General features: G+C 37.3%; 1 long non-coding RNA gene across 1 annotated transcript in view; it reads left to right on the forward strand.

Annotated features, from left to right (window-relative positions):
• The window catches only part of LOC129493049 (uncharacterized), a 57,585-nt gene continuing 36,022 nt past the window's right edge, over positions 1–21,563 (forward strand). Inside the window, exons 1-3 of the long non-coding RNA XR_008661019.2 lie at positions 1–93; positions 3,444–3,562; positions 20,321–20,381. This is a non-coding gene — a long non-coding RNA (uncharacterized lncRNA). The remainder of the gene's footprint in view (positions 94–3,443; positions 3,563–20,320; positions 20,382–21,563) is intronic.

Raw genomic sequence — 21,563 nt, forward strand, 5'->3', positions numbered from 1 at the left:
CTAAATCTAGGTGCTGCAAGAAAAGTCACAGCCTTGGGGTTTCAGTGAAGAGACTGACCAAATGTTCTTGAAGTAGTGAGAAAAGTCTATAGGGTAAGAGACACTGCAAATGCCATTGGAAAATGGCTAACATTTTGAAAAACTGAGATAGGGAAGAGGTAAACAGGAAGTGGGAGATGATGCTTTCTAGCCACAGGAATATCACAGGCAAAGAGATAGAAGAGCCCTGAGTATAGTTAGGTAACATGAGAACTCCTGATAGTTCACAATCTGACCCTAATGTGACTCATCTTCATCCATTACCCCCACTTCCAGGCTCCAGCCACCTTAATTCCTTTCTCTAATCTAATGGTTCACAAAAGAGTCATCAACAGAACTATTGCTGGGCCACCGATTGCTGGGCCCCATCCCCAGATTTCAGATTTAGTAGTTTAAGTGATGCTGTGATCTGGGGCCACGTTTGAGAACTGCTGCAAAACTTCCCTTTCAACACCATCATGGCAAAGACCTGAAGGCATTCTCCCCACTCCCACCACAGACACCTTAGGAGATGAATTTCAGAGCTCACCCAGAGCCTTGGGCACTTTGCATCTGGAGGAACAACTGTCCCTGGAAATCACAGCCAACAGTCCATTGGCAAAGCGGCCACCACCATTTCAGTTGCAGAGCAAGGCAGTGCTTTCCCATCATCCTGGCAAATGAAAGACTAACTTAGACCATCTGGTTCTGTAACACCCTCCTACACCACTGCTTAAAAGCAGCCGAACATATTTTCTCTTACATTTTGTCAATAAAATATTGCTCCCCCAGGCTGTCGGCTTGCCACATATGCAGCCCTCAAGCAAAGTGGGAGCAGTTAGTGGTGGCATCAAGAGGACAGCCATGGGCAGAGCCCCTCAGCCTTTTGCTGTTGACTCTCCACAACCCCCTCTTATTGGAGGCAGACCCTTAAACTGATGCCTCAAAATATTTTTTAAAAGTGCAGCCAAATATATATGAAGACCTTTCCTGGCTGCTGTGCCTTTTCTGTCCTGTTAATTTTGCTTGGCTTTAAAAGAGTGAAGAATCAATGTCTAGCATTTCCAACGGCCAGGTAGAGTGTGTACACATTTATTAAGATTAATTAAAAAGTAACAAATTGTAAAGTAATAACATTAACAACCAGCAGAAAAAGTGTAGACATTTTGACAGTCTTTTTGAATTTCATTAAAAGATGGTAGTGACAAAAACCCCAGAGACTATTTCTACTTTACTAAAGAAATAGGTCACAGATTCAATTACAGTCACTGAAGCATGGACTCAATCTATCATGGCAAATTAAGTACATTTTAGCAACCTACTTTCCTTTAAAAATTTTATAGACACTTTCAGTGGAAGAAGAAAGACTATAGAAAAAAAAAAAGAAATTGCAAAACCAAGTCCCACCCTACTCCCCCCCTAGGCTTTGAGTAAGCATTTGGCTTATTTGCTTTGGGTATAAGACAGAAAATCATTAAGAAATACTCAGCGTGCTCACGATTATTACTCTTCACTCTTTCATGGTTTAATGATGCAGATTTGGAATTGGGAGTGGGAAATGGCTCCAAATTAGAATCGGTAAGTCTTCAAAGTAGGGCTTTGTTCTCCACGCGGGGCCCCACCCCCCTGCTTTTAAAACAGGACTATTTGTACTCTATAGCTTTTATAATTTTTTTTTTTTTTTTTGGCCTTTGAGTGTCAGCAGACTCATTGGGTTCATTTCTGGAAAGATAAACAAGTAACTAAATAAGACTTGTGTGGCCTGTGGACATATGGTTTAGCAAAGTGCTGGTGCTGGGAGAAGGAAACACCATTTTGCCCATAACAAAACTGGTTTCATGTTGACAATTGATGTTTAGGAAAGGCCTCTTGCCCAGCAGCGAGCAGGGACTATCTTCGAGACACGCAGCCACAGTAACCGCCAAGTGTAAAGGACTGAGATCCTTATGTGTGCCCTTTGACAAGTAAGAACCTAGGGCTGGCTGGGGCCTTCAAAACCCAGGACAGGAGTCTTAGGCATCTGTTGATTGGCCTGGCCAGGAAGCTTCAGGAGCCCAAGTGTAGGTCTTGCTCATTAATGACAGGGCCAGCAAAGCCCCTAGTCAGGTCGGGGCTGGTAGTGCTTAATCTGCTGCAGCGCCACCTTTTCTCTTAAACTCTGGCTGGTCTTTTCCCAATGCCTCTGTGTAATGGGCACAAAAAAGTAAGCAATCACATGTGCTCCTCAGAGAAGCATTATAGTGCTTCATGCATCTCTAAATTATCTTGCTATTGCCCAATTAAATTAGAACCTCTCATCGGCCAGGCTGAAGGCTAAATTTACAGATAGAATCTCAGTAGAACTAACTGGCAGAATTAAATTTTTAATTTTAATTGCAAAATTGCAGCTCCCTTAGAGATTAGGTTTCACAGCAGCTAGTACTCTTCAAAATATTGCAAATACAGAGGTATTCACAGCCTACTTGCTTGGTAGTATCTCTCTTCATAGATGGATAAATTATAGAGATAGATAGCTAGATAGATGATAGATTTAGAGATAGAGAGAGAGAGAGAGAGATAAAAATAGAGATAGAGATAGAACTGAGTCAAGAGCTACCAGGCCTTCTTACAGTACCAGCTCTTTGAAACTACAGAGTTGGTATGTCTACCTGTGTGCTGTTTAACTCCCATCTGTGACACTATTCCTAGAAAGGGACAACAATGAGTTTGGGGATGACTCATGAGGCCAGAAAGGCTAAAGACTGGCAGCAAACTGAGGCTGCAGGTTCTCCATATAAAGATGGTGAACTCACATTGGTACTCATGTGCAGTAGCTATACTTGTCCTGAATAGATGAGGGGACAAAAAAAGATGTGTATTTAGGTGGTTGCCTAGCCTCCCACTTAGTTTAAGATGGTGTGCTAGGTACATTTCCTCTATTTGTCCTTCAGCTAACTTGATACGGTAGCAAAGCCTATTGCATCTTCTGAGTTTAAACCTGTACTCACTGATGTCCCGGTGCAAAAAAAACAAATCAAAACAAAAAACTAAATATACCTGAATATATTTATAAATGTATAATATATTCAGTAATATTTAGCACATAATAATTTAATATGCTAAATATAATTTTATACTGTATTATGAATTACACTCTGTGCAGCGAGATGGTCATACTGTGAAAGGCCCCTGGGAACTGAGACCAAAGGGAGAGTTTTCCCATCTGAAGTTCACTAGCCAAGTGCAGAAAATGCCTGCAGGATTTAAAGCAAGGTGCTGTCCTCAAGCATTCTGGTTTAGCTGTTCCAGAGTGGGCCAAGTTTTGGTAGTTGTTTTTTAAGCTTTGTCAGGTGATTCTAATGTATAGCACGGTCTAGTATCATTGATTTAAATTTTCTTTCTCTTTCTGTATTCGCTGAATTTGTGTAATTTAAAATCACTTTCAGTGTGACTCCCTTAAGCTGCTCTCTCCTGCCATTTGGGCAACAGCTAACTTCCGAGATCAACCTTGTTTCTGGAGAAGCATTCTTCCCACATGGGAAAGGCAAGGATGGTGCTGGGCCTGGTGAGTCTCTGTTCCAGGCTTTCGACTGTGCCTGAACACACATTTGCTAAAACTGACAAACCAAGACAGGAGGTGGGCTGTCCAGAAGGACAAGTGCTTCACTTTGTCGCCTTCAAAATGATTTTAAACCCCTGAGATCAATGTTGATAAGATGGATATTTGAGATCAATGCTGGACAGTATGAAGCCAGAAACTGGTGGGAAAACCTCTGGAAATACATGAGATACAGCTCAAAACTCTGGATAAAATCCATCTTTCTCTTGTTTGAGTTTTTAAAAGGTAGAATCAGATAGTGCACTAGGCTTGGTGTCCTTGGGAGATGGCCTAGCATAATGGTTAGGATTACAGACACAGAAGCTAATTTGTCTGTGTTGAATACTCACTCTGCCACTCACTAAGTGACTTGGGACAGGATACTTAATTCCCATGTGCCTCATCTTCCTCATCTGAAAGATGGGGACACTAATCATACCTACCTCATAGGCTAATTCTGAGGATTAAATGATTTAATGCATGTAAATTGCTTAGTCTGGTGCTTGAGACAGATTGTGTGCTGAAGAAATACAGCCATTGTTCTATGTATTATCAGTGGCATTATGTAGGGTAACTAATTGCTGGATGACTCATTCTATGTCTTCAGTTACATTTTCTTTTCCTAGCTTACATAATAGAAGACATATTTTCAGAGGAAAGATTGATGTCCACCCCTGGTGGATCATCCGTGAGGCAGTATAGGAAAGAGGGCTTGGAACTGGAAGCCTTGTACCTTTCAGCTAACTGTGGGTGACTTCGGGTCAAGTCCTTGGCATCGTTTGAATCCAAGTTTTATTAAGTTGAAACATAGGATTTCTTTATTTTCATTGCATCCTTTGCTGAGATTTTCACTAGGCCTTATGAAAAACTCTTCATGTTTATGTCACACTTTACAAATAACTTATAAATCATTGCATTCAAGCCTCATGCTAACATGTTGAAAAATATACTCTTATCCCCAATTTACAAATGAAGAAATGGAAGTCAAGACTTTTCCCAAGGCCACCAAACTGAGTAAGTGGCAAGTACTTAAGTCTCCCAAGTTCAGCAATGTTTATAATAGACTGTACGTGCATCATTTTAGATAAATGGCATATGGGAACATGCCCAGGAAATTATAGTGTGCAATATAAATGGTGTGTTTTGTCATTATTTGGGGACTTTCCCTTTGATATTATGTAAAGGGAAAGGTAGCACGGAAATAACAAGCCTTAGGTATCATAGTCAGTCACTCATCATTCATTAGCAGTGAAGTTGGTGCCCAGTGACTGAATCCCTATTCCCAGTGTTGACTTAGGACGGACATCATACTATTGATGCCTTTTATCATCTACCCTTCTTTCCTTTGCTGATTTTCACTTCAAGGTGATACACTGCTGACCTATTAAACAGTGATCTTTGTCCGCATGGAAATTAATTAGCTGATAATTGTCTGGAAGATAGAACAGTGACTAAGAGTTTGGAAAGTAGAAGGAAGTTCTCTAGGAAGTAGACTAACCAGAGGTTTTTTGGTTGAGTTATTTCCTTCCATCTGAGTCTTATTCTGTCTTCCCCTACCCCTGCCCCCTGAGAAGCTCAAATATCTCTTGATGAATTTGGCATAATAAACCATGCACAGCTGGACGGCAATATGGCTTGAGAAGGAGTGTACTCACAGCCTGTGATGTTAGATGAGCTTCAATTTGTTCAAACTACTTGCTGTGTCAGTCTGACTCCAGGCATCAGTGTGAAAAATGGGAAATTTAGTTACCTATATAGATAGTAATAGCAACAGTCATACCTTGAAATTTTGTAATATTTTTGAAGTTACTATGCACTCACGTTTCAGGCAATTGTTGCCACAGTTTGGTGAAATAGGCAGGTTTATTTTTCTTATTATAGAGTAAACAAGTCTCGGACCTGGGGAAATGTTTGACTGGTACTGTTTTACAGGGGCAGACTCATGTCTTTACTAACTCTGCCTTTTTATGTGGACACTAATCTTTTGCCTACCCAGGACAACCACTACCAGGACAAACTATTCATTTATTTTGTAAAAATAGGCCCTCTTTTTGGTGGGGAGCTCTTACATTCCCAACTACAAATATTTGTCTACAGTTACAATGCATTTAGCAGACCTTATACCCTGGACATGATGGATCGATAAAGGGTTGGACATCCAGTCCAGTGTAGGCCAATCTCTTCCTGGAATTTTTCAAATTGGAAATAGGAGATAGAAGTTTACAGCCATGGAAGCTTAGACAGCCATGTTTTTCACTATGTTGAGAAAGCTGGTTTGCGTGGAAAGAATGAAGCCAGCAAACAGAGAAGCAGAGTTGGGAAAAAGAGAGAATCTTGGTGGCATTGGAGTCCCTGGTCCCAACTGTTCCTAAGACTGTGTCCATTGGGAAAATTATCCTTCAATAAGGGTTCGTAAGAGTTTTTCCTCTCAAATTCAGCTCTTTTATAAAGTGATGATAGGCATTGCATTTCAGAACCTTTAGCTCTTTAACAAAGTGTGGCAACATTTTTGACTTTTATTAGAGAGTTCTTAATAGTTTATTGTGCAAATGAGGCCAATTAGCCAATCTTGAAAACAGGCATATGGATCCATGTATACCATTTGGGTCATGCAAAAAGTTCAGAGTATACTATGTGGAGTGCATTAGGCGAAGATCTGAGAGAGTTGAGATTGATGAAGTGGGAAAATGGGAGGTTGATGCAAGCGAGCTATATGTAACTGATATCTATCTATTTTGTTAAGGTCAATGTAGAACCTGTTTTTTAGTAGATATGTCTTTTTTTTTTCTACAGCATCTTAAAAACTATACATAAAATTCTAAGCAGTATAATTCTTACATTTGTGAGCATTTACATTAACAAAGCCTTTTATGCACATTCTTGCCTTTATTTGTCACAAAACCCTGTGATATAGGGAGGTCCTATCACTCCAAACGCTTGTAGTAATGAGGACAGAGTTGCTTGAAAAAATTAGTGGTTGAGGAGACAGAGTGCCCTTGGAGGTTTTATTGGATAGTACTTCTTGAAGATGTTTATATAAAGGACCTAGCAAGTTTTCAACCTAAGTGGATGTTTTTATTCTTGGTATTTTTTCCCACCTCTTAACACTTGCCTGCTCTAAATGTCTAAATTCTCCAGGGTTACTGAGCAATCCTCTGCTTTTTAGGCATCAGGTGTTGCTCATGTAATATCTATAAATTTAGTTTTTAAGTTTTCTAAAGCTAATGCTTAAGGCCTTCTTCAGAACATTTTACAATGGTTTATTGCTTTTTAAAAATAATTGTGTATCAACCAGGATTGTCCTAGGACTCTTATAAATTTTTATATATTAAAAGAGACAATGTTTTCTAATTTGTTAAACTCCAAAAAATGTAGGTATATTTTATGATTTCCCCATTTTCTCCTTCTCCTGGCTTTCTTTTTGTATAATGTACAGCTGTCCCACTGTTAGCAAGGAGGGTTTGAGTGCAATTGGCTTCAGCGTAGGAATTCTGATTGGGTTAAGACAATAAGTCATGCCTATCTCCCCAGCTGAGATTGGTTCAGGGATGGACCTTTAAGCCCGTTTGAGCCAATGAGAGGGTGAGTCACAGGTGAGAGAACTTCAGGAAGAGGCACTCTTTTCTCCAGAACAATGTGGTTCAGTGGGACCCTATGAGACATGAACCTGCTTAGATTATTTTGTTACCATAAGGAAATAACCTGGATGAACTGAAAATATCAGGTGAAACTAGCTGTCCTCAAGGACTAGATCCACGATGACATATTTTGGAACTAGAACTTCTGGATTTTTCTATTATGGGAGCCAATCCATTATTTTTGAGGTTTAAGCCACTTTGGCTGGGTTTCCTACCTTATACAATGTGTATTTAGCCCTCATAAAAGCATGTGCTAGTTCCCTTCTCTAATTTCTCTCTTTTCCCCACTCTCTTCCATGACCTGTCAGAACTGGAACCTGAAGGCCATGTTCATGGCTATCTCCAGGTTTTACCTGCTGTGCCTACTTAAGTAAATAAATATCCCATATTGACACTTGAATAAGTAAATATCCCATGTCGTATATTTGCGAAAGAGTGATGATGAAAGTAATATTTAGCCTACAGGTTGTTGGGAAAATCAAATGAGACAATGATCAAAAAAGTACCACACCAATATTAATTATCTTTCTGAACAGTGCTAATTTAATCTAGAAATTGTTGTCAAGCCCATTTCCCCTAATTTCTTTCCAGAGAAAAATTTACAATGATCTAGTAATAGACCTATAACCAGAAAGAAGCAAGAAGGATTATGTGCAAATAGGTCATAGGTAGAATAATAAAACTCTAGTGTCATAATTATTTTATGTACAATCTGATTTAATGCATTGTGGAATATTCCACTGAATGAAATCATCTTGCAGACTGTAAGCAGTAGACTAAGATATTAAGAACTAGAATTTGTACACCGTGATTTATTATATTACAATAATTTAGTTCAAAGTAGACATCATTATATCTCATCGAGAATTTCCTTCTAATGTGAGAAAATGTTTCTGCATGGTAAATTTGCTCCATTTTGCAGCAGCTGTTTCTGAGCCAGAGACCCTTGCAACTACCTGGGGCTGGAATGCTGGGAGTTCTGGAAGCTGGGCAGCACCCCTTTGACTCCAATATATAGTGGGCATGTGCCCTAGGCTTTCCGCTCCAGCCTAACTGTTGTCTACCCCAGGCCTACCATTTTCAGGAAATGCTATACAGTCGCATAAACAAGTTCAAAACCAGCCGCATTTTTCTGGTCTGACCGAATAGGGCTGTTTAACATGGAAAAGACATTTACTGGTGTTCTCCTTTGTAGTTAAATTCATTCCGATTGCCCCATCTTGTGGAAGAAAGAAAAATAGCCAGATTATTCTCCCCTTTGGGTATATACCCTAGAAGAAAAAAATCAACCCATTTATCTCTCTTTATCTTTGTCTATAAGCTCTTTTCTGTCACATGATACATCCCAAATACACGATTCTGAAGAAAGGCCCGTATTCCTCACATATTTGCAACCTGATCCCCTTTCTTTACTGATAGGAGACCAGTATGTGACGGGTGCATTCAGAAGTGCTAGACAGAAATTCACTGCTGCAGGGGAGAACTCAAGCTCTGCCACCAGAATGTAGGCCCAAGTCACAATCCATTTGTGCAGGTCAATCTCTCAACCTGCTGAGTTATTCTCAGAATCCTGGAACAACAGTGATCACTCTATTTCCAGGTATTTGAGATACTCCCCTCTTCTTAAGCCAGCCTACCTTGTATTCGCTCACTGGTACATGGATGTCTATTCAGAGGAAGAGTAGATGGACTCAATTCATGTATTTGTTCATTCACCAATTTACTTATTTATCCATTCATTCACCCTTTTAACATTTATTTTTTTACTTAACATTTATATATTGAGAATCTTCCATATGCCGTGTACCATGCTAGGTACTAGGGAAACATTAATGGGCAAAACAGCCACATAATCTACCTTTATGGAATTGGCACTTTTATTGGAGCTGGGTACACAGATATTAATTAAAGAATCAGACACATATATAATTGAAAATTGTGACAAGTCTATGGGGGGGCATTAAAGGGTACTTTGAGACCATAAAAGAAAGACCTGATGTATGGAGCCTGACCTTTCAGGATAAAGGGACATTTGAGCTGACATCTGAAGAGTAGACACTAAAGGAGAGACAGGGGCATGTGGCAAGAGCATTACAAGCAGAGCCTGTGAGCTCGGAAGAATGCAGTGGCTGCAGCGGAGAAAAAGGAGAAAGAGTGTCTCCCAAGAAAGCTATAGAAGCAGTCAGGAACCAGATTATGTTGGGCTTTGAGGACATATTAGGAGTTTGGCCATCTGACCACATGGGTTGCAAATAGAAAGCACTGTTCTTTCATCAAACAAGGCCGATTTAGTCTGAACTTTCTTTGCTCTGGCTCACAGCAGTTGTGACAAAGGAGCCAAACCAGTGCTTTCTGGGTGTCCCTATCTCCTTCTAGGCCAGCAAAACATGATAGATTCCACTATTTATGCTGTGCCCATCCATTGCAACCTTTGAATCACAACTACATCTTTATAAGTTGCTGTGTAATTTCTCAAATTACAGTTTCTTTGTGGGAGACCTCTACGATTTACCTAGCACCTAAGGGTGTTTGTTTGTGGGTACAAATGACTGTTGATTCTGTCTCTAAGCAACAAAGAACAGCTTGCCTCTGCAAGCAGTCAGCCTGAAAGTTGCACAACACTGACATCTGCTGCTTGTATGCAGTTTGAGATAGTACCAGGTCAGAAAGAGTAAATGTAGTAAAACTAAATGTTTGAAAATGTTGGACAAACGTACACACACACACACACACACACACACACAAACACACATACACACACACACAGGTGCATGCACACAGCTCCTCTACAGCCTTTGCTCTTGTACTTCTGATTTTTCAATAATATACAAGAATAGAAGGCTAATTTCAACATGATGTTTTCTTACTGTAATATTTGCCAATTGGACAAGGTGTTCACATGATGGAAGATGAAGTTTCTGCTTGGCTTTAGAGGAAAAACAATTGACAAAAACCTAGATCAATGTTTTCACTTAGCAAATATTAATACAAGGCATAGATATAAATGAAAAAAGGTATCAACTTTCATCATAAAAGCAGCTTAATAATAGTGATTTTGTGGATGATATATAATACTTGCACAGTAATTTACCATTTCTAAAGCATTTTAAGCTGTCTTTTCACATTTCCTCAGTCATTCAACCATTTATTCACTATATAATGAGTGCCTACTTTATGTGAGTCATTAGTCTAGGCTGCAAGGATTCTCTTGGTCCTGGCAGGGTAATTAAGGAAGAGTACAGCATAATACTTAACCAAGTATGCATTGGATTCAGACTTTGCTGCTCTAAGTGTCCATGCCCTTGTGTGTTAAATGGCCAGTGATAATAACAATGCCTATTGCATCGAAATGTTGTGAAGATTAAGTGAAGATAATACATGTAGAACATTCACTACAATGCCTAGTACATCACAAGGTACTTATGGAACCATGACTTTAGGTATCCCAATTTCTAATGTAGGAAACAAAAGATTTTCAGCTTGACAATGTTTCATGATGACAAAGTAAAAAATGGGTATGCAGTTCATGAGTTTATGACTGGGATGTCATAAGGGTTAATGTAAAGGGGTAGGTTGAAAAGGCTAGAAAGGAGGGCTGGTCCTATTCTCAAGGAAATCTGGTGTCTAAGAAGTTTTGGCTTCATCGTGTAGGGAGATTTTAAGGGAACGCTGTTCTCAGAGTAGTGCTTTAGGAATATAGGTTATTGGGGTTAAATGACAGGAAGGAACAGAGACAGAAAGCAGAACCATCAGTTAGGAAGTTCTTATACAGGCCCTAGTCTGAATTAATTAGGCCTTGAGACAGACCAGAGATGATGGTGGGAGGCAGAGTAGTAGGCTGATGAGGATATTACAGAGAAAGAATCTAGATGAGATGTTGGCTGTTGAGTGTTTATTGGCTGTTTCATGGGATGGCTACATTGTCGCCTTTGAGATCTCATTCCTTGGAAACACAGAAGAAAATAAATTTTTTCCCCTTTTTCTGCTTTGCTGTTTATATTGTGTGGAGATCAAATTCTACCCCAGAAAATTCAGTGTGTCCCAGCAACTCGTTTATACAGTAAACAATCAGTCTGTGTTCCCTTGGCAGGAAACTGCCAGTGGCCATCAGAACAATCACACATTCTTCCATCTGAGAAAGGCAGCTAGGACAAACTTTGAAAATCTAATATGATTGGTCATATGTCTGGATCCTCTGGTTTTAGACTTCTGAAGTAAAAAATCTCTAAAAGGTGTTTCTAGAAAGTGAAGAGAATTAGATCTTTAAATGTAGTGAAAGTGAAGAGAAAGCAAAGTAAGAAATGGAAACTATTAACCAGCACATGTAATAAATATATGCAAAACTGTATAATCTATAGCAAAGACATGTTCTTTTTTATTATGGAAACATTTGTCAATATTTATCATATTACCATAAAGAAAATATTAAGAAATCCTATAACATACAAACCTTAGAGCAACTCAAACCCAAGGTTACAAATCATTTACAAAAGTATGTAGCCTCATCATGGATATTTTGGTTATTAAACAAGAAAGATATAAAAAATTGAAATAAATTAAATATTTAACTTATGAAACTAAAGATAACACCAAAACAATCCAAGTAAAATTATTAGATAACTAATGATAATAGCAGCTGAATATAATAAATTAGAAAACAAAATGTAATTAATAACCAAAAACCTCCTCAGAGCATTAAAATTACCCCCTCTTCCTTGAAAGTCTTTAAAAGAAGAGACGAGAAGAAAGAGAATTACAACTTTTAAAGTAAAACAGAAGCTGGAAATATAAATGTTAAGAGATTAGATGAGCTAGAAGAAATATTTTGTGCAACATTATGCCAATACATTTAAAAATATAGATCAAAATACTAACTTCCTAAGGAGATAAATTGTTAAAGTTGGCTCAACAAAGATAAATCAAGGAAGCATCCATACTATTTCAATAACCAGAAAATATATGTAAGTATTTGTCAAAGATCTACTATTTAAAAAGATACCAGGATTATGAATAACTGTATGTAACTTTGATAACCTAGAGAAAATGAACCAACTTTGCGAATGATGTAACCAAAACTCACACAAGGACAAATAGATTATCTAAATAGGCCCATATCTATAACCAAATTGAATCAATAATTAATAACCTTCCAAAACAGATAGCACCAGACCTGCATATTTTCACTAGTGAATTCAAACAGTTAAGGAAGAAATGCTACTACGTTTTTATAGTTTCTTCCAGAAAATAGAAGGAATATTTCCCAACTCATTCTATGACACCAGCATTAACGTAATACCAAAACTAGACAAAAACATTATGAAAAGAGGAAACTAAAGACCAATATCTCTCATAAACATCAATGCAAAAATCTTCAACAAGATATTAGCCGATCATATTTAACAATATAAAGAATTATACACATAGCCAAGTGGGATTTATTCTAGGTATAAGAGTCTAGTTCAACATTCAAAAGTCAATGAACATAATCTATCACATCAATAGGCTAAAGAAGAAAAATTATATAATCAGTTATATCAAATAAGTAGTAGCGGAAAAAAAAATCATTTAACAAAATCCAACACTCATTCATCATGAAAACTCACAGTAAACTAGGAATAAAGGGGAACTTCCTCAACTTCATAAAGAGTTCTACAAAAAAACAATGGCTAACATCATAATGGTGAGAAAATAGATGGTATCCTTCTAAGATCAGGAACAAGGTAATAATGTCTGCTTTCACCACTCTTATTCAGCATCATATTGGAACCCCTAGCTAATGCAATAAGACAAGAAAAGGAGATAAAATTTATAAAGGTTTGGAGAAAGAAATAAAGCCTTCTTTGTTCACAGATGACATGATTGTCTACGTAGAAAATTTCAAAGAATAAATAAATAAGTAAACAAATAAATAAATAACTCCTAGAGCTATTAAGCAATTTTAGAAATGTTGCAGGATACAAGGCTACTATACAAAAGTCAACTGATTTCCTATATACCAGCAAGGAGCAGTTGGGATTTGAATTAAAAACACAATACCATTTACATTAGCTCTATAAAAGAAAATGAAACACTTAGGCGTAAATCTAATAAAATATATACAAGATCTATATGAAGAAAATGACAAAACTTTGATGAAAAAATTAATGAATATTTAAATAAATGAACATATATTGCATGTACATGAATAGGAAGACTGGACATCATCAAGATGTCAGTCCTTCCCAAATTAATCAATATATCCAATACAGTACCAACCAAACTACCAGCAAATCATTTTATGGTTGCCAACAAGCAGATTATAAAAAAAGACCCAGAATAGCCAAAAAAATATTGAAGAAGAACAAAATTTGAGGTCTGACACTACCCAACTTCAAGGCATACTATAAAGCTAGAGTAGTCAAGACACTGTGGTATTGGTGAAAACAGAGACAAATATGCTGGTATAAAAAAATGGAGTACCCAGAAATAGATCTACACAAAGGCAGTCAACTGATCTTTGACAAAAGAGCAAAGGCAATTCAATGAAAAAATAATAGTCTTTTCAACAAATGATGTTGAAACAACTGAACATCACATGCAAAAAAATGAATCTAGATACAGATCCTACAGTTTTTGCAGAAATTAATTTCAAATAAATTATAGATCTAAATGTGAACTACAGTACTATAAAACTCCTAGAAGACAACAAAAAATCTAGGTGACCTTGGGTTTGGCATTGATTTCTTAGTGATCCATAAAACAACATTGTGATCCATCAATTGTGATCCATCAGAAAAATTAGTAAGTTGGACTTACTTCATTAAAATTAAAAATTGCTCTACAAACACACTGTCAAGTGAATGAAAAGACAAACTATAGAATGGGAGGAAATAGTTGCAAAAAACATATCTAATGAAGGACTGGTATCCAAAATATAAAGAACTCTTAAGATGCAACAATAAGAAAACAGCCAAATTTAAAAATGAGCAAAAGACCTGAACAGGTATCTCACCAAAAAAGATATGCAGGTGGCAAATGAGCATACAAACAGATGCTTACCATTATAGTTTACTATGGACCTGCAAATTAAAACAATAGTGAGATACCACTACTCATCTATAAATTAGAATGGCTAGAATCTAAAACACTGACAAATGATAAGGAGGATGTGGAGCAACAAAAGCTCTCATTCATTCCTGGTGGGAATGTAAAATGCTGCAGCCACTTTAGAAAACAGTTTGGCCGTTGTTTCAAAACCCAACATGTTCTTACAGTACAATCAGCAACTGCTGTTTTTGATATTTAGCCAAATGAATAGATAATTGATGTCCACACAAAAACCTGTACATTAGTGTCTATATAGCTTTATTTGTAACTGTCAAAACACAGAAATGATCAAGATGTCCTTCAATGAAAGAATGAATAAACAAATGAAGGCAAGCCCATTCAATGCAATATTACTTTGCAATAAAACGAAATAAGCTACCAAGCTACAAAAAAATGTGCAGGAACATTAATGCATATTGTTAAGTGAAATAAGCCAATCTGAAAAGGCTATGTACTGTATGATTACAACTATGTGAAAACCTGGAAAAGGCACAACTATGAGAACAGTCAAAAGATCAGCATTTGCCAGGGGCTTGTGCAGAGGGAGGGGAGGGGAGAATGAAGAGGTGGAGCCCTGAATTTTTAGGGCAATGAAACTATTCTGTATGATACTATAATGGTGGGTACATATCATTAATACATTTGACAAAACCAGTAGAATGTACAACACCAAGAATAAATCCTAATATGAACTACAAACTTTAGTTAATGATAATATATCAATATTGGCTCATGAGTTGAAACAAATATACCACAGTAATGCAAGATGTTAATAATAGGGAAAATTGCATAGCGGAGTGAAGTGGGGAGTGAAGGGGCCTATGGGAACTCAATGTACTTTCTCCTCAATTTTTCCCTAAACTTAAATTGCCCTAAAATGAAGTCTAATAATTTTAATATGTATAAATTATATGTTGTAAAAAAATATATATATATATAATTAATGAACAAAAATTTAAAAATGATACCATGGCTGAATGGTTTTATAGGGCACTCTTTTTGAACGTTTAAGGGCAGCTAACACCTAAATTATCCAGATAATGCAAGAATATTTTCGAGAAGCCAAATCTTCCAAATTCCTTTGAAAAAAATATCAAAACCTAATAGAAGTTACACCCTAAAAGAAAGCTATAACCTAATCTTACTTAAAAATGAAAATGCTCATAGGTGGGAATTGAACAATGAGAACTCATGGACACAGGAAGGGGAACATCACGCTCCGGGGACTGTTGTGGGGTGGGGGGAGGGGGGAGGGACAGCATTAGGAGATACACCTAATGCTAAATGACGAGTTAATGGGTGCAGGAAATCAACATGGCACATGGATACATGTGTAACAAACCTGCAGATTGTGCACATGTACCCTAAAACCCTAAAGTATAATAAAAAAAAAAAAAATGAAAATGCAAACATCTAATACAACTTTAGCAAAGAAAATACAGCCATGTATTAAATGAAAAAATATATATGTTTAACATTTTATTCTAAAATTTTTAGAAAGGGCCAATATTTAGAAATTTATTAAGGGGAATTCCACGTCAAATATTTTCAGAAAATATACTCTTGGCGATTCACCATGCACATTAACATACCAACAATTTTGCAGTCCTATAGTAAAGCAACTTGGTTTTGGTTTAAACCAGTTTCCCCAAACATACTTGACAAGGGAACACACTGTTACTTTTAGGTATTATCTACTAACAGCCCATAAAATACACGGCTCAATGCAGACATGCTTCTCTCCTTCAAGTTGCATAAGGGTCTGTAGCAGCCTGACTCATGGTCCCAAGATGCCCATGTCCTAATCCCTGCAACCTGTGAATATGTTATCTTACATGGCAAAGGGGAATTAAGGTTGTTAATCAGCTGACTTCAGATAAGGCAATTATCCTGAATTAACTAGAAGGGCTCAATGTCATCACAAGGGCTTAAAAATGGAAAAGGGAGGCAGAAGAGAGAATCAGAGAATGGGATATGGAAATAGAAACAGGTCGGAATGATGTGAGAATAACTTGACCTGCCCTTGCTGGCAATGCAGATGGAAGAAGGGGCCATGAACCAAGGAACGTGAGCAGACTCTAGAAGATGAAAAGGACAAGAAAGGGATTTCTTGAGAGCCCTTTAGAGCCTCTTCTAAAGACTCCAGGAAGAAATGCAGCCCTGCTGACACCTTGATTTCAGCCTGTTGAGATCTATGTTGGACTTCAGAAGTGTAAGATAATAGATTGGTGTTGCTTTAGCCACTGAGGTTGGAGTATTTGTTACAGCAGCAACAGGAAACTAACACACAGACTGTCTGCTTTAATACTTCCTTTAAAAACCCCTTGCTTATTTTTGATCTTCTACAATTACCTGTGAAATAAACATACTGGAGGGAAAGTGAGTTGAATTAGTACCAAGTCAACATTTTATAATATTTTTACAGTATAATTGTCATGTTCATTATTGTGGCTGTGGTGTAGTAGGAAGAAAACAATATTTGCAGTTTTAATGTTTGTGTAATCTTGAGAACACCTTTTTTTTCAGGTTCTGTTTACTCTTTTATGCTATCTCATGGAGTTATTGTGAGAACTCAGAGTCACTGTTCTACAGTACTCGAAAGCAGGGCTTTAGGGTGACCTGCAGGGTTTGAAATCTGGCTGTGGTCCTTGCTGGCTGTGTCATTTTGGGGAATTTCTCTCCTGCTTACCCTGCCTATCTTTCCCCACTCCATTTCTTATTTCCTTTCCTTTTTCATGCAAATTTTGCCAGGGAATACACTCACATGTGTTAAAACCCAGTAATTTATTAAAAAATTTCAAACAGTGACACGTCTTTGTCTTAACTCTGTCATATATCTGCCTAGTTCCCCCTGCCACCCCCTCCCTGTGACATGCACCAATAGGTACCCACTGTTCTTAGTTTCTTACGTATGTTCCAGACTTATGAAATTGAAGACAAAACATAGAAATTCATATTTTACACAAAAGGTGGCATTTTATATACATCATATTGCACTTTTCTTTTTTTGCTTAAAAATTTATCCTGAAGACCATTCTCTATGTACACATAGAAGGCTCCTTTATTGTTTTTATTTTTTCCAGTTGTGAGATATATCTATTGGATATGTTATAATTTATTTAACCTATTTATGAACACAATATTGTTTCCAGTCTCTTCTGTTACAGTGTGGAGGTTAATGGCCTTATACATAAGTAATTTTACATATTTGCAAGTATCAGTAGGAAAATATCCCAGAAGTGGGATTGTTGAATTAAAGAGTTTATACATCTGTAATTGGCAGATTTGAGTAAGTTTCTCACCTTCTCTTAGCTGTAGTTTCCTCATTTATAATTTAGAGATAATGATAAACATACTTCATGAAGTGCTGTTGAGGATCTAATGATGTATCATGTAAAGCACTTAGCATTAAACAAATTTTAACTTCTATTAATATCACTATTAGATTACATCATGTTATAAATTGCAAAGTGCTAAGCATAGCACTTTAAAGGTAGAATATTAATGTTATCAAATTCTGTAAGTGCTAACTTGGGGATAGCACATGCAATAATATTTTAATAACTCACCTAATAAGCAGGTAGGAGTTCTTTGCAGTTAGCATATTTGTATGTTAGTTTTGCAACTAATTTGTTTAAAATGTTCTTTTCCTTTAAAATATGTTAAACACTTTCCCAATTATCCAAATTATGACAAATTGAGTAACAGTTAACTGCTCCAATAGCAAGTTACCCTTCTCTATTAAAATAACTTAAGCTGCATTTTAGCTAAAACATCCCAAGTTGAAAGTTGTCCAAAGGTGTTATAAGAAAGAATGTAACCCAATATGTTATTGGATGATTTTTATAAACATTAGAGGGGTTGGAAGACATGTACCCTATTCTAAAAAAAATAAATAGACCAACTGGAAAAAAATCTCAACTCAAATAATTTAACTCTCTTATTATTAAGATTTCCATGAAATAATTGAAAAGTTGTTAGAATTCATATGAGCTGTACACCTTATACATTTCAACATATTTATTATGTAGGAGATGTCTATTATATATTCATTATTTTATATGTGCTCAAAGATTAATATTTGCCCTTTGGTATCCATATGCAGGATAATTTCATGGGCCACAAGTTAGATAAAATCATACAAACAAAATAATAAATGTCTAGCTGTAATTAGCACCTTACAAAACTTTCAATTTAGAGATTTAATTTGAATGTCATAAAAAGAAACTATGGCATTTTGAAATATACTAGGTCAGGATTTAAGAGACCTCTTTGATTTCAGCTCTGATTCCAAAGAAAGGAAATAAACAGTATTGGTAGGATATGAGGGCATCTTTTGGAGCTCAAGGGCAAGAATTACAGTTGGTTTTCACGAGGGTCTGTAAACAGTTTAGTTCATAGCTCCATTCTGCAGATTTGATGGGTCCTGCTCTCTGCTTCCTTGACCAGTTTTTTGCGATCTAATGGGTTTTAATTGGATTGTACTTTGATATAATTGCTACTCCAAAAGGGTAGCTTCCTAGCTACCTTGAGCTTCTTCTAAAATTTCCAGGAAAAAAAACTTTTAAAAATTCAGGACAAAATAGAATTGTATAGTGAAAAGAATATTGGACCAGAGAGTAGTCGGTAATCCAGGATTCCAGCCTATCTCAACCATGATCTTGCTATGTGAGTAGGAAAAAACCAGTAAGTACTCTAAGTCTTCTTTGTTCTGCTCATTTGCAGGAGCATTTATTCCCCAAATCTATCTCAAATATGCCTGCGCTCTCTTTTCCAAGTACTGGAACCTTAGATTTGTCTATTGCAATTGCAGCTCATTTCCTCCCTCTAGCCTGAGCTCACTGCTGGAACATATAGTCAATACAGGGGAGAATAAAAATTCAAGCATGTATGCATTTTTTAATCCAAATAATAAGCTTTATGGTGATACCTTGGATAGAAATGTGTAATATGGCAGAAGGAAGACGGTAGGTGGTGAGCTGGAACATTCACTTTTACACATATTGAAGTCAAATTTCTTATGTAAAACCTAGTTGACTTGTCTGAGACTCAGCAAGGAGGTCTTGGCTACAGCTATAGATTTGGAAATCAGCGGAATGTAGGTGGTGGTAAATCCACAGGAGAGAATGAAATACGCAGGGAGAGTATATACTGAGAGGAGAAAATTCAAGCAAATGATTTCATAAGTGTGATATACATCCCATCCCCTTCCTCCCATAGTGCCCCCCCCCCCAAAAAAAAAAGCCTCAATCAAACAAACAAAAACAGAGCCTGGCACAGTTGTTTCCATGCAGTTGGTTTATTTTGGGAAGTGTTCTCACAGAACAAGAGTGGGGCATTGTTGGAGTGGAAGGAAAGGAGGAAAAGCTAAGTAAAGGTGATTATCAAGCTGTTCACTATTGTGAACAACTGGAGTGGATCCCTTAGAGATTCACAGAGGAGCCATGAGGAATGCACCTCAGAGGGGAGGTTTATCTTCCCGCCAGCTTCTGTCCCTCACTGGATAAGGGTGGCCTTGTGGGGTGTCAACTCCCTCATACTTTCAGGTTTTCTAAAGTCAGAATGACTCTGAAAGTTTCCTGCAGGCATCCTATACAATGATGGCAGAGAGCCCTGGACTTCTCTTTTGTTTGTCCATTCATTCATTTCATTGTTTTTCATTGAATATACACTTATTTTAAATGTGTGCCAGGCATTAGGAAGTGGTTAAAAGTTAGAGCTCTTTCTTTGATATCCAATAAGGATGGGTCAACACAGGCATGGAGAAATCAAGAGGAGGTGGAAGAAGCAGAGAGCTTCACATCTGGTGGCCATTAACCCAACTTTTATAGCCACACATACCCTAAATCTCCTTTCCATTTTACCATCCACTCTTAATTACTTTCAGGTATTCCTGTTGAGGTGGGGGGAGGGGGTTGGAGGGGTGAATTTTAAAAGGGGTTTGGCTATTACCAGCTGTTTTCTTGGAGTGATTAACGAGTCTCTTCCATCTTTATTATAGTCTGCCTCTGTGTTCCCTGGACACCTCCATTCCAGTGCAAGATTCTCATGGTTGAATTCACGTAAGTAAAATAAATATTTGGTGCAACTTAACTGGAGTAATTATTTATTGGCCTTTTGCTATGTCTCAGGCTATTGTTACTCTTGTTGTAAGTGCCTTAGTTGGAACATTTCATTTACTTTTTTCAATAAACCCATGAAGAAGGTCAATTTGCTGAACCTGCCTGCAGCCTCTGTAAGGACATGCAGGATAAACCTCACGCTCAACCCTTCACCATGAAAGATTTGGTGAAGGTCCAGGTTATCTGTCCCAGTAATTGAACTAGGATAATTAGAGGCAATTGTCATAGAAGGAGAGCCTGGGTAGCAGAGCCTCTAGATTCAGGTCAGTGGCTGGTGGCCAGATCAGGCCATTTTTAAGAAGTAGCTGGTGGGTGAGAGATAGAGACCAAGAAGCAGAAATGGGAGAGGCCACCCTGAGAGATGGAGGGAGATTCTTCTATTACTGAGAATTATCTATTACTGAGAATTTTCATGTCTATAAAACCTGCCCCTATGGCTTTTGTGCTCCAAATGGTTCTGTTACATACATTCCATCTTTCATTTGAGCTAGATTGAGAGACTTTCTGTTCTTTCCAGCCTTGATTAGAACCCAAGCCTGTATTACTGGAACTCCAGCAGCGTTCATAAATGTTTAATCTATATTGTCAGGAGAGAGATAGCTTTGTCTAAAGGGAATGGCTAATAGTTAGAGATCAGGTGATGTGTTTTAGTTACAGTACTACAATTTACTTACCTTGTGTCCTTGGGCAAAAACACCCTTTTGGATCTCTGTTTCCTGATCTATAAAGTGGGGATAATATTGCTTACCATATCTCTTTTACACAAGGAGGATATATAAAAATAATACAAATTAAAGTGACTTAAAAGTTTACAAAGCAATATATAAATGCAAATCATCATTATTATATTTGGCCAAATAAAAATACATTCATCATACAGCCTTTTACACTAGTAACATTTCTAAGAGCTGATCTAGCATTTGAGTTTCAGCAAAAGTTCTCAGAAGTGCTCTGACTGGCACGGGACCAAGAGGCTATATGCAGGTTTGTAAATTTTTGCAACCTTATGCCTTGTCTCTCCAGCTAGATGTTAAGGTCACACTATAATACGTATGTGTATTTGTTTCTTTCTCAGAATCAAGCACAATGTAGATGCTTATAAATATGTGTTGATAGACTATT

Source organism: Symphalangus syndactylus, chromosome 11 (genome assembly GCF_028878055.3).
Source record: "Symphalangus syndactylus isolate Jambi chromosome 11, NHGRI_mSymSyn1-v2.1_pri, whole genome shotgun sequence".
Lineage (NCBI taxonomy): Eukaryota > Metazoa > Chordata > Mammalia > Primates > Hylobatidae > Symphalangus > Symphalangus syndactylus.